Here is a 12,208-nt window from a genome sequence, read left to right as displayed (position 1 = left end):
TATATATACTGTAATTTGTTAACTTATTTAATATTTTTGATGCAGATTATCTTAAAATATGGCTGAGTGGCTTAAAAGTGTACATAATCATACGAAATAAGAAATTTAAATTTTTAAGTTCTAATTCGATGTACTTTTAAGGTGTCAGGCTTTGTTTCCATACAATCGATACACGCTATCGCCGACAGCTTTCGGTGATGCTAATTGGTCGGTCGAATAGGGGAGCCTTCCCGATTGCGTTAGGGACTGCTTGGCAGTACAACGATTGCACTGAAAACACTGCAGCAACAGTGTAGCGATTGTATGGAAACCAGGCCTTGGTCGAATCGGGGAGCCTTCTCGATTGTGTCGGAGACTCCTACGTAGTACAACGATTGTACTGAAAACACTGTGGCGACAGTGTAGCGATTTTAATGAAACCAGGCTTAACATCATGCGTTAGGATGCACTTTATACCAATAAGTAAATTGTAGATAACAGTATAACACAGTATAACGCAGTATAACACAGTATTGTTATTTTTTAATTTTTTTTAAATTTTAGTTTCTTCAAGAGTTAGAAATACAAAATGTAAAGTGAATTAAGCAAAAATCCGAGAATTATCTTAAATAAGTATAGTGACTTGTTAAAAAATGGCTGTTGTTTTTTTTTTAAATGGGTTCTTCATAACACTTGGATCATTACAGAGTCTCTGTAAACGTTTAATGTTACTACAGTGTCTTACCTCATCTCATCTTTTCAACATAATGTTTGTCTACTGTAATAGTCTCATTCGGTGAAGTAGTTTAAAATGTAGTTTTTATTATTTAAAATGTGATCGTACATAACACATTATTAAAAACTTTATCTATACGTCTAATAATACTTGATAAGTTGATGTAAACTATTACCACATAATTGTTTGCCGTGACTCTACTATAATTCTTGTCTGTATGCCCACTTAAACGTCAATTATGTCTTCATCTAGGATTTATTTTTTAAGAAACAGGAACAGCATATTTTTTAAAGGCTTTTTTGAAAGAATATTATTAAAGTCATAGATAATGTAACCAAAATGTTGAACAAGTAAAAACACCACGAGGCATTTAATTATAAGGCAAACCGTGAGCCCGATTGTGTAGCAAACATGTTTCCAGCATACAATTCTAATCATCAGTGCGAACATAACAAGTTTTGCCAGAGCTTATGTGGATTAAAGCACGTGTATGTAAGTGACATAATACTTATTGAAGTACCTGTAAATACTGGTTAAATTAGAAATGGTGTACATTGAGCATTTTAACTTTATTTTTATTTTTATAATTTACTTTTTATTCCAAGTTGTATTTCGCTGGGTGTTTGTGAGAATAATACAATTGTGTTTCTCTTAATTAATGAGGAACCTTGTACAAGATGCCTTTCTTATTTGCATCTAGACGTAAAATTATAAGCTGTGTTCTACAAGCAGTTTTCAGACCTAATACAATGCCTGCTGTGGTTGTGCAGTAAAGTTTCAAATGGGAATTAGGACCTAACGTACGTTGCGTTTCACATGGACGTTTAGACCTATGATCTCGATGAGATATATTGGCGTAGAGTAAAACAAATCTAGCATGTTGTGTTTTCACATGGGCTTACTGTAAAAAAAAACCTTAGGTAATATATATTTCACGTCGGTGTACAGTAAAGATACTTATTATGTAAGTCGGATATTATATAAGGTTGTAGACAGACCTAACAGAAATTATAATTTACATTGCAGTTTAGTGAGAGATATAACATTGTTTTTCACGTAGGCGTTTAGTGACAGGGCCGGCAGAACGTTCTTTAAAATGGGGGGGGGGGCACTTATAAGATGAATGGGAATATGAATCATGCAGATCGGGAATCAAACCTAGGTGGTGGGGTCAACATTCCTCCCCCGGGAAAATTTAGATTTCTAGATGGCTGGAAATGACCTTTCTCGACTTTTGAGCTTGGTGTCTAATGACTTTGTTCTTCAAAAATTCAAGGTTTTCCCCCTCTTGAAAACGGTAAGGTAAACTTTCTCATTACAGTAAATAGGCCTGTTATGTGTGTGTATACCTTAATAAAATGAGTAGTTGCATATCGTATTCTTTTTTCAATGAATCGATAAGCTCCAAAGAAAAGGGGGTCCATCCTAGATGGCGGAAAATGAGCTTTTCCCCGACTCCTGAGGTGTCTTAATTACTTTTAAGTTTTTCAAAATTCAAGGTTTTTCCCTCTTGAAAACGGTCAGGTAATTTGTTCCCATTGTTATTACAGTAAAGGCCTTATGTGTCTATATTACATAGCCTATGTAAATACGAGTACGTGATTGATCGAAATTGCATCACGTGATTAGCGCTACGAGGATCGGAAACGTTATATTTCCCCGTAGGGAAATATAACTTTGAAAAGTGACATCCGCATTGCGCCCGTAGTGAATGCTAGTCGAGCGCGCCACGATCGATCGCTCACGAATTGTGAATGTGTGTAAGCCTAGCGCTTCGAAAATGGTGACTTCAAATAGGCCTAAGTTTCAATCTCTCGGCGAAGACAAATTGGATAGAGTTATTGACGAAAAGGATTCTCGGTGTACAAAATTTGTTGTGAATTCATCCGTTAATGTAGGCATACTCAGTGAATATTGTAAGGCCAAGGAATTATCAATTAGGCCTAGGCTAGGCCTAGGCCTACTTACATTGAAAATTTCACAGCAACGGAGCTCAACGCGTTTCTCCGGTAAATCTTCGCTGAGGTAAGGAGAGCAAACGGTGAATTGTACGCAAATCAATGATAACGCTACGCTACGGACTACAGAAACATTTTTAAAAAGTGACGGTAATATGAAGTTATTATTTTTGGCTATGTAATATATAACAGATATTGTGTAAAAGTTAAATAAAAGTTCTTAATATTTTAATAAAGTAATGTGTTCAGTTAATTATTTGCATCTATTTCTGGCTATGTAATATAACAGATATTGCCTTTTCTAATTCCTTGGGAATTATATTTTTTCTCAGGACTATATTTTCCCTCAGCGCTACGCGCTTCGGGAAAATATAATCCCTCGAAAAATATATAATTCCCTCGGGGATATCAAATGTTATATTACACCTCTAAGCAGGCAATATCTGTATAATACACACCGCATAACATTTAAAAAAAAATGAGTAGTTGCATACGAATTTTCCATGAATCGATCAATCACAAAAAGAAAGGGGGTTCCGGGGGTCCTCCCCCTGGAAAATTTTGATTCCTAGAAGGCGGGAAATGAGCTTTCCCGACTTCTGGGGTGTCTTTAAATTACTTTTAAGTTCTTCAAAATTCAAGGTTTTTCGGCCTTGAAAACGGTCAGGTAATTTTTTACCATTGTTATTCAGTAAATAGGCCTTAAGTGTATACATACATAAAAAATATAAAAAAAATGAGTAGTTGCATACGAATTTTCCATGAATCGATGAATCCCAAAAAGGAGGGGGGTGGATTTTTAGAAGGCGGGAAATGAGCTTTCCCGACTTCTGAGGTGTTTTTTAATTACTTTTAATTTCTTCAAAATTTAAGGTTTTCCCCTCTTGAAAATTATTATAATGAAACAATGAACCCAAAGAAAGGGAGGTTGGAGTTCTTCCCGGGAAAATGTTGATTTCTAAGTGGTGGGCAGCTTTCCCGACTTTAATTTAAGTTCTTTAAAATTAAAGGTAATAATATTTTCCCCATTGTTGTTACAGTAAATAGGCCTTATGTGTGTATACAAACATAAAAAAAAGTTTAAGCAAGTTGCATACGTATTTTTTTCCATGAATCGATAAATCCCCAAAAGAAAGGGGGAGGGGTGGGTCCTGTGGTTCTTCCACAGGAAAATGTTGATTCCTAGGTGGTGGGAAATGAGCTTTCCCGACTTCTGAGGTGTCTTTTAATGACTTTTAATTTCTTCAAAATTCAAGGTGCCCCCCCCCCCTCTTGGGTCCATGTTCCCCGGGAAAATTTCGATTTCTAGATGGCGGGAAATGAGCTTTCCTGACTTCTGAAATGTATTTTAATGTATTTTAAGTTCTTCAAAATTCAAGGTTTCCCCCTCTTGAAAACAGTCAGGTAAATTTTTTCTCATTTTTTATTTTATGTGTGTATCTAAGTGCTCAACTCGGCGAGAAAAGCACTTTTGTGCAAAAAGTGACAATGTTAAAAAGTTGAGTCAAAATGTTTTTTTTTTTGTTAGGCACGGTGAGATATCCTGAAACAAATACTACATAAACAAATGAGTAGTTGCATGCGTATTCTTTTTGCCATGAATCGATAAATCCCAAAAAGAAAGGGTGGTCCAGGGGTTTTCCCCCTTGAAAATTTTGATTCCTAGATGGCGGGAAATGAGCTTTCCCGACATTTGGAATGTGTTTTAATGACTTTTATTTTGTTCAAAATTCTAATTTTCTTAATGCAACAAAAAAAAAAAAAAAAAAAATCAGCTCACGGGTCCTGAAAAGGTAGGTCTAGAATTCTTTTTCTTTTCCCCCTTTTTTGTTGCCCAAGGGAGGGGGTCAGGATCCATGACCCCCCTCCCCCATATCCGCCAATGTGAATTGCGAGGGGTCAGGATCCATGACCCCCCTCCCCCATATCCGCCAATGTGAATTGCGAGAAAATGTAACTCGGTCGGGTACTGGATAAACATTCTCTTTCCCATCCTTCTCCTTCTTCCCTCCTTCTTTTCTTGCATTTCCGATCATAAAAAAATCTCCAGACATTATATATTTTTTGTCCCTCCCCCGGTTCCGCGGGCCATGAGTGAAAGTCCTAAAAGTTAACATAAAGGTCGTACGACGAAGCGAGTGCCTTGCTTTTAGATGCAGTTTGGCAAAGGTACTAGGTGTATTTTAAGATTTAGGATTATAATTATTTCAAAAGTATTCTTTTTTCATAATTCCCTGATATAGATTTATATTTGTGCAAATAGAACTTACGCCCCTGAAAGCATTACACGTGTTTGTTGTTATACAAAGCACACAATAAAACTCATATCTTGAAGCCGCAAATGTACCTACGTGTTTTCTCGTCTTCCACCAAGTAAACTTTTATTTTATTTTTAGCTCCACCTAACAATTTTAATGACGTTGTGGTCTGGTATTCAAAAAGTTTTTGTTGTAGAACCATAATGCGTATTTATAACGTAATTTCTGAATAAATAACGTTAAAAACGTTGTGTTAATGTTATTGTTAATGATATCACCTTTTAACTACAGCGTTCATATCATTCACGAATGTGTTTGATGGCTTGTAACATAACAGGACGCTCATAATTTCATAATTCACCGGCTATCGAGACTACCTAAATTTAATTGTAAAACCATCATCCAACCGTACGCATTGCAGCTTTGAGTCTCGGTTAAGCCATATATATATATATATATATATATATATATAAAACCAAACCAAACTCAATTACAGCGTTCCAAATTCGATATGTATGTGCCCCGAACATTTGCTGCACACTGAGGCACTCCGGGAACATTGCATGCAGTTACTCCATTATGTTCTCCGGAAATTGTCTCTTCTAATTTACTAAATCCACCTTCAATACCAATTTGTCTTCATCCTTTGTGAATTTTCATTTGCCCTAACGACTGCACAAGTTAAATAACGTATACCCATGCTTACATTAAATTCTTGCATATTTCTGCACCTATATCTTCTTATCTAAACACATAAGCATTTAGAAAAGTATGTATATCTGACAAATTTCGTTCTGAACTTTAATTTCATTCAACATTGGCTTTTCTAATGCTCCTCTAAAATGGTTTACTTCCTATCTTGATTAACGTTCTCAACAAGTCTACTTTAAAAATTCTCTCCCCCCCATCTCTATTCAATCTGTTATTCCTCAGGGGTTCATTCTTGGCTTCTTTCTGTTTAATCTTTTTCTGTTTAAACTTTCTACCACTGACATAGTTATTCGCTGAATACACAATATTTTATGTTGAAGAAAAATCACTCCGTGAGAAATTCTAAACTTTCACACGACAAAAATCACACAATGGCTTACTTTTAATACACTAACTCCTAATAATGGCAAAAACTGAGGCTTCTTAACTTTAAACAAATCACCACATAGAAACACACTGGAATGCACATGCAAGTTAACATGGCAACCCCACACACGTAAACTCTCTTCCAACTTGCACTTAAAATCACAGCACTTGTAATAATTAGAAAAATCGACCGTAAGACTGCAATCCTCATTATATAATTCCCTTATTTAACCACACATCGCGCGACTACGGTGCCTATATATGGGGCGCCAAAATCAAATTAAACATTAACAAAATTGAAAACTTCAAAATCGTGGACACCGTAGGCCTATTATTTCTTTAACTTCTAATTTTCTTCTTCTTACTCTTCACATTATGCATGTTACCCAAAGGGTAAATTTCTAAATGGGATGTCTTGCCTTCAAAGTATACAAAGGACTTGACTCCAGGCTATCTGTCTGGTAGGCTTAACACCATCCAGCAGCATACTATATCTACACGTGCAATAATTAAGGATCACTTGCAAGCTCCCAAACCATAAGAATATTTTAAAAGTAGTCTTCACCTTGTACCTAAAAGTTTAAACGCACTTCCTCGGCATTTCCGAAATTCTAATCGAGTTTATTTAAGAAAAAGGTAGTGTTAAATTTTTTAGACATAATGAAAGTCTACTAATGTTGGCTTTTTTACTTTCTGTGTTTTGTATTGTTTTTGGTTTATATCATGTAGAGGACCCCCGAATATCAGCTTGACTGAAAGCGTCACCCTCTATAAAGATGGTTGAAATAAATAGAATAAAACTAAAATTGGGCACTAGGGCCAGGGATATAACAAGTGACAGCGAACTTCTAAATGGCATTCTTTCAAAAGACAAACATACACACACGATGACCTAAATTGACTAAGTGTTATAAAAAAGCTTAGAGAGTGTTCTTTGGTTTAGACAAAAAAAGGCATGTTACCATGATAAGAGCTGCAGAGCCCAGGCTGGACCTTTGATTAGAAGGCAAGTACTGTATCCTAACCACCAATCTATTCAACTCCACGCGCAATTGTTTTCAACAAACCCTACGCCCTGAATGCTCATAAATAAAACATTTTGTGATATTTATTTGAAATAAGCACATATGGTGCAAACAATATTTGACGTTACAATACTATTATTACAGCTTACCCTCTAACTCTAGATCACTTTCAGACAACAAAAAAAATGTTTTCAACTATATACTTCTAAATACGTACCACGACAACAGTCCCTAAACAGCATGGTTAGAGGAAAAGCAACCCCGTAAACTGAAGAGCAAACCTGGAAGTACCGGTAGTATTCAAGTGCAAAACAAAATTTAAACTATACTAGGGTATACCGAAGTTTCGTTGTTCTATCACGTTCATTGAAAATTTATTTTGATCTAACTAAGACTATCTTCCCAATACTTTGTTAGTCCGTGCCGCCATATAGTGCTTTAAATGTGTGAATGCATTACATTTTAATAGGGGCTTGTAAACATAATGATGTTTCCGGGGGTTGAAGCATCATCATCATAAACAATAAAGGGAATTCTCCCTTAAAATAGTGACTTTGATGTTACCAAAAAAATTATCGTAAAATATTTGATAATAGAGATATTATACCATAGCAGTCTTTTGAAATGTCAAAATTATAGGATAAACATGTAAAATTCAAGTTTTCAAAATATTATTCTAAACCAACTACAAAATTAGTAGTCCAACACCGCCTACTATTGGTATAAATGTGGTGAGGGATACTTTACTTTTATGATGCACTGTACTTTCACCAGGTCACAGCCGATGAGCCGAGTCTGATACATTATTTGGATTGAATACATTGTGTTAAAGATAAAAATTAATATATAACTGTGTGAATATCTACCATAGTAACGTCAGAACCGATAGCTAAGGATCCGAGTAACATTTGGCAACAGCGCCACCAGAAAGCGAAGCTAGTTGAGCTATGCCCGTCTCACTCGTTAGTGGCGCTATTACAATAGAAATTACAGTCTGGAATCTTAGCAATGTCAGTTATTTTTTTTTGCTCAGTTTAAATGTTGATTTTAAAAAATTAATACGCAATTTACAAATATTTAGACCAATTAATCCATTCCAATTATCACCCTGTATTTATAACTTACCACATGTGCATATATATATATATATATATATATATATATATATGCCCATTCTACAGACCACAGAACGTCTTAGGTCTGTTTTTCCGGATACACCGTTCATAGCCTATCGCAGACCACCTAACCTTCGTGATATATTAGTACGATCTAAATTCAAGAGGCAAATTAACTCTTGCGACAACCATAATTTGGGTAGTCATCTTTGTGGTTCATCATGCAAAACATGCTCCTTGCTTGATTCTACACAGTCATTCAAGAGCAACCAAAAAAACCACATATTTCGGATAAGGCAATCAATTAATTGCCTCACCAAAAATGTCATTTATCTCATATATTGTAATATTTGTGGCAAACAATATGTCGGAGAAACAAAAAACACTCTCCGTATGAGAATGACACAACACAGATCAGCTATCAGAACATCTAAGCTTGATCAACCAGTAGCCGAACATTTCAATTTAGCTGGTCATTCAATTTCAAATTTCAGAGTGATTGCAATTGACCGTAATGCCAATCTTACTATACATCTTCGTGGTTAGCATAAAGAGAACTAGAGCGTCGCCCATTAAAAGTGCCTACCTCCCCCCCATATGCCTAAATACAGAATTCACGAAGGCATGCTTCATGCTTGGATAGTGGGTTTCAAGGAAACTTTACAGACGCGTATGACGTCAATCAACATTAATTGGATGCTGAACTCAAAAAGGGAACTTGTAATGCTCGTTAAAAAATGAAAAAAAATCTATATTTGATAATAATAATAATAGGTCAATTTATATAACGCAAATAAACAAGGTGTCTAAGGACCAAATAACAATAATAATAATAATAATAATAATAATAATAATAATAATAATAATAATAATAATAATAATAATAATAATAATAATAATAATAATAAAAATAATAACATTGCAGCGTTCGTAGAATGCTTGTCACTGGTGCTGGGAACAGTCACAAAAATTGGGTGGGGGAAAGGGATCCCCCAGTAGAAAAAGTGGATGGGCCGATGGCCCCATGCCACCACCCATTGATCTCCTATCACACGAAGTGAATATCATTCCAGATTTCAGATTAATTGAGGGATGCCGTAAATAATGACATTTACTATCGTTTTTCACCGGACCGGTAGCTGTCTCGCGTGGAGCATGTGTGTACAAACAATAATGGTTATTAAATAGATAAGGTTTACTCCCATTCATGTATTCTACTTGTGCGGTGTGACGTCACTATAAGCAGTATCAAAAATAGGCTCCCAGAAGGCGCGTGTGTCTACTGCTTGAATGTTTTTTTTACTACTTTTTTTTTTTTTTTTTTTTTTTCAAAAGATTTTAAGCGACGCCCGACCACGTGCACTTTGCTCTTGTCGGAGACATCGGAACCCCCGACGGGGAAATCATGGCGTCATCCCTCAGAATTAGTAGGCTCTAGCCTAGATACGCTAGCTTGGGCTGCACCTAGTCGAATACTGTACAACTGACCGGCACGGCTGGCCAACGACAGATACCAGCATAGGCTAACCTATACTGAAGTAATGTAAACAGAAACTCGACGAAAAAAAAAACAGACCAAAATGAAATGTGAAAAAAACTATTTTTCATCCACCGTACGTAATAATACTATTAATACTACTTATTAGTAACACATTAATGTCAGTAGCGCTACCTAAGCCTACAATTGTCAAATTTAGTGAAATCTAACATCTAGGCCCACCAACATAGAACCTACACTTGACATCGCAGAGCAAGTCGAATAGCTTTGTTTTTTTTCATGCGTTGGAATCGGTTATCACTCGTAACCTCGTATTATTTTATCGGACGAGTTCGCGAAATTAATTCTGAACGTTGATTGGTTGTCGGCTCATGATCAAAGTTATCGGCTCATGATCAAGACTTACAAAAGTTACCACCACTTACATCGGAAAAGCATTTCGATGGCATAGTGGCTTTGCACAAGCGCAGTAGACTACACAGAAACGTTCAACTTTTTGCAGCGGTGTAATTTGAGTTCAGCCTCATAACTGCTTTACGTGCTGAGATTCTGTTCAAAATGCATAACAAATTGTATTGGTATTCAAAACAAATTGTAGGCCCTAATAAAGTAGTATTAAATATGGTTTGGATTAATGTTTTTTATTTTTAATTTATTTTAATATTCAATAGTGGGGCAGCTGACTCACAATGAGTTACATTATCTCTTTGCTTTAGCTACTCCTGACCAAAATATTTTGTACTGTGGGGTTCGCCCGAACCCCCTTCTTCAGCGAACCCCCTTTGACAAGTGAACCCCCTTGACAAGCAAACACATGTGACTTAAGAAATTACATTACTCTTATTGTATAGTAGCATTAGAGTATTTGTACGATTGATGTTCAAATTTAATTTCAGTGTTTTTACTGTGCGTTGTTGACAACTGTCATGAAATCCTGTGTTGAAAAGAAGTGATCATTATTACTTTAGAGGCCCTGCATATAGAACCCCCTTCTTCAGCGAACCCCCTTTGACGAGTGAACCCCCTTGACAAGCAAACACATGTGACTTAAGAAATTACATTACTCTAATTGTATAGTAGCATTAGAGTATTTGTACGATTGATGTTCAAATTTAATTTCAGTGTTTTTACTGTGCGTTGTTGACAGCTGTTGTGAAATCCTGTGTTGAAAAGAAGTGATCATTATTACTTTAGAGGCCCTGCATATAGAACTCTTACTCCCTTGCATTGGATAATTACAAAAATCTATTGCATTTTAAACTGCAAGAAGTATTTAAATATATGCCATACATACGCTTTAAAGGTGCAAAAAGCTCCTGCTTCAAGGGTTTTGCTCCCTTAACCCCACCGGGTCCCTTGGGCGGGCGCCTGGGCCCCACGCCCTGAACCCCCTTGGCTGAAGCTGGCTACGGGCCTGGTACATATTGTAAACGTGCATTGGTAGAATAAATTAATGAAATGAATTTTAAAGATAAAATATACAAAAGATAATTAGATACATGGAAATGGAAGTCCTATTTTTACCTGCAATAATAAACGTTATCTGTACGACCACGACACGACAAAGACGTTTTTCATCATTCATACATTCACACTTCACATCACAAGTTTTCGGCGATAAGAATACACAGCATCACAATCACTAGTGTTGAGTGATGTTTACATGCCCTATATGACTATCTTTCAACTGATATACAGTACCATCAACAAACATTATACATTGTTCGTTCATCGTTGGTCATCATACTACTTTACTGCTTTCATACTGTATCAAAAAAGCCAAAGTACTAGTACATATCCAAGCCCCTGTACCTAAATGCAATGCTATTTTTCAATGAAGCATGCTTTGTAAATCATAAAACATAATAATTATCAACAATGCATGTTTGGCAATACTTATCTAAAGAAATAACTGAACGAGATAACATGCAACATGCAACCTATCTTAAAAAAATAATTTCGACGTTCAAGTTCACATACTAGAGGGTAAGCGAGGGAAGCGAGCACCCTCTTGTTGCTAGTATAACTGTCTTGATATGAATCTACATCAGATTAATTTGTATTCTACACAAATACTTCCACAGAAGAAAAATAATTGTGTCCTAATGGTTACATCTGTCACTATTTAAGCTCTTAACTCTGTTTATTATACTTTATTTACAATTAACCATTATAATTCGATCACAACACCATAATTATTCCGGTATCCTCATCATCTGAATCTTTGTCAAAATTCCAATAACATGTTATTTTCGCTTTCCAATTGCAAAGCTCATATATTAAATTAATTTAAATTCAATTTACGGATATTTTGTTAACACACTTGTTCTACTCATTCGCATTTGACCTGGCTCCTGTAATCTCATATCCATTAAACTATTTATGATTTAAGGCTGTTTTTATGTTGTGAATATAAATTGTTTTTTAGCGGATTAGTTTTTGGGTGGATCATGAAGCAATTAACATGAAGTGAGCTGAATAGTACAATGTCCTCAGCCACAATTTTAAATATTGTATTCAAACAATAATCATGATGTCATCACCAGTAAACGAGTGATATAC

The sequence above is a fragment of the Anneissia japonica genome, unplaced genomic scaffold (genome assembly GCF_011630105.1).
Source record: "Anneissia japonica isolate Jap-2015-1 unplaced genomic scaffold, ASM1163010v1 scaffold288158_len382065_cov157, whole genome shotgun sequence".
Lineage (NCBI taxonomy): Eukaryota > Metazoa > Echinodermata > Crinoidea > Comatulida > Comatulidae > Anneissia > Anneissia japonica.
This window is presented reverse-complemented; position numbering follows the sequence as displayed.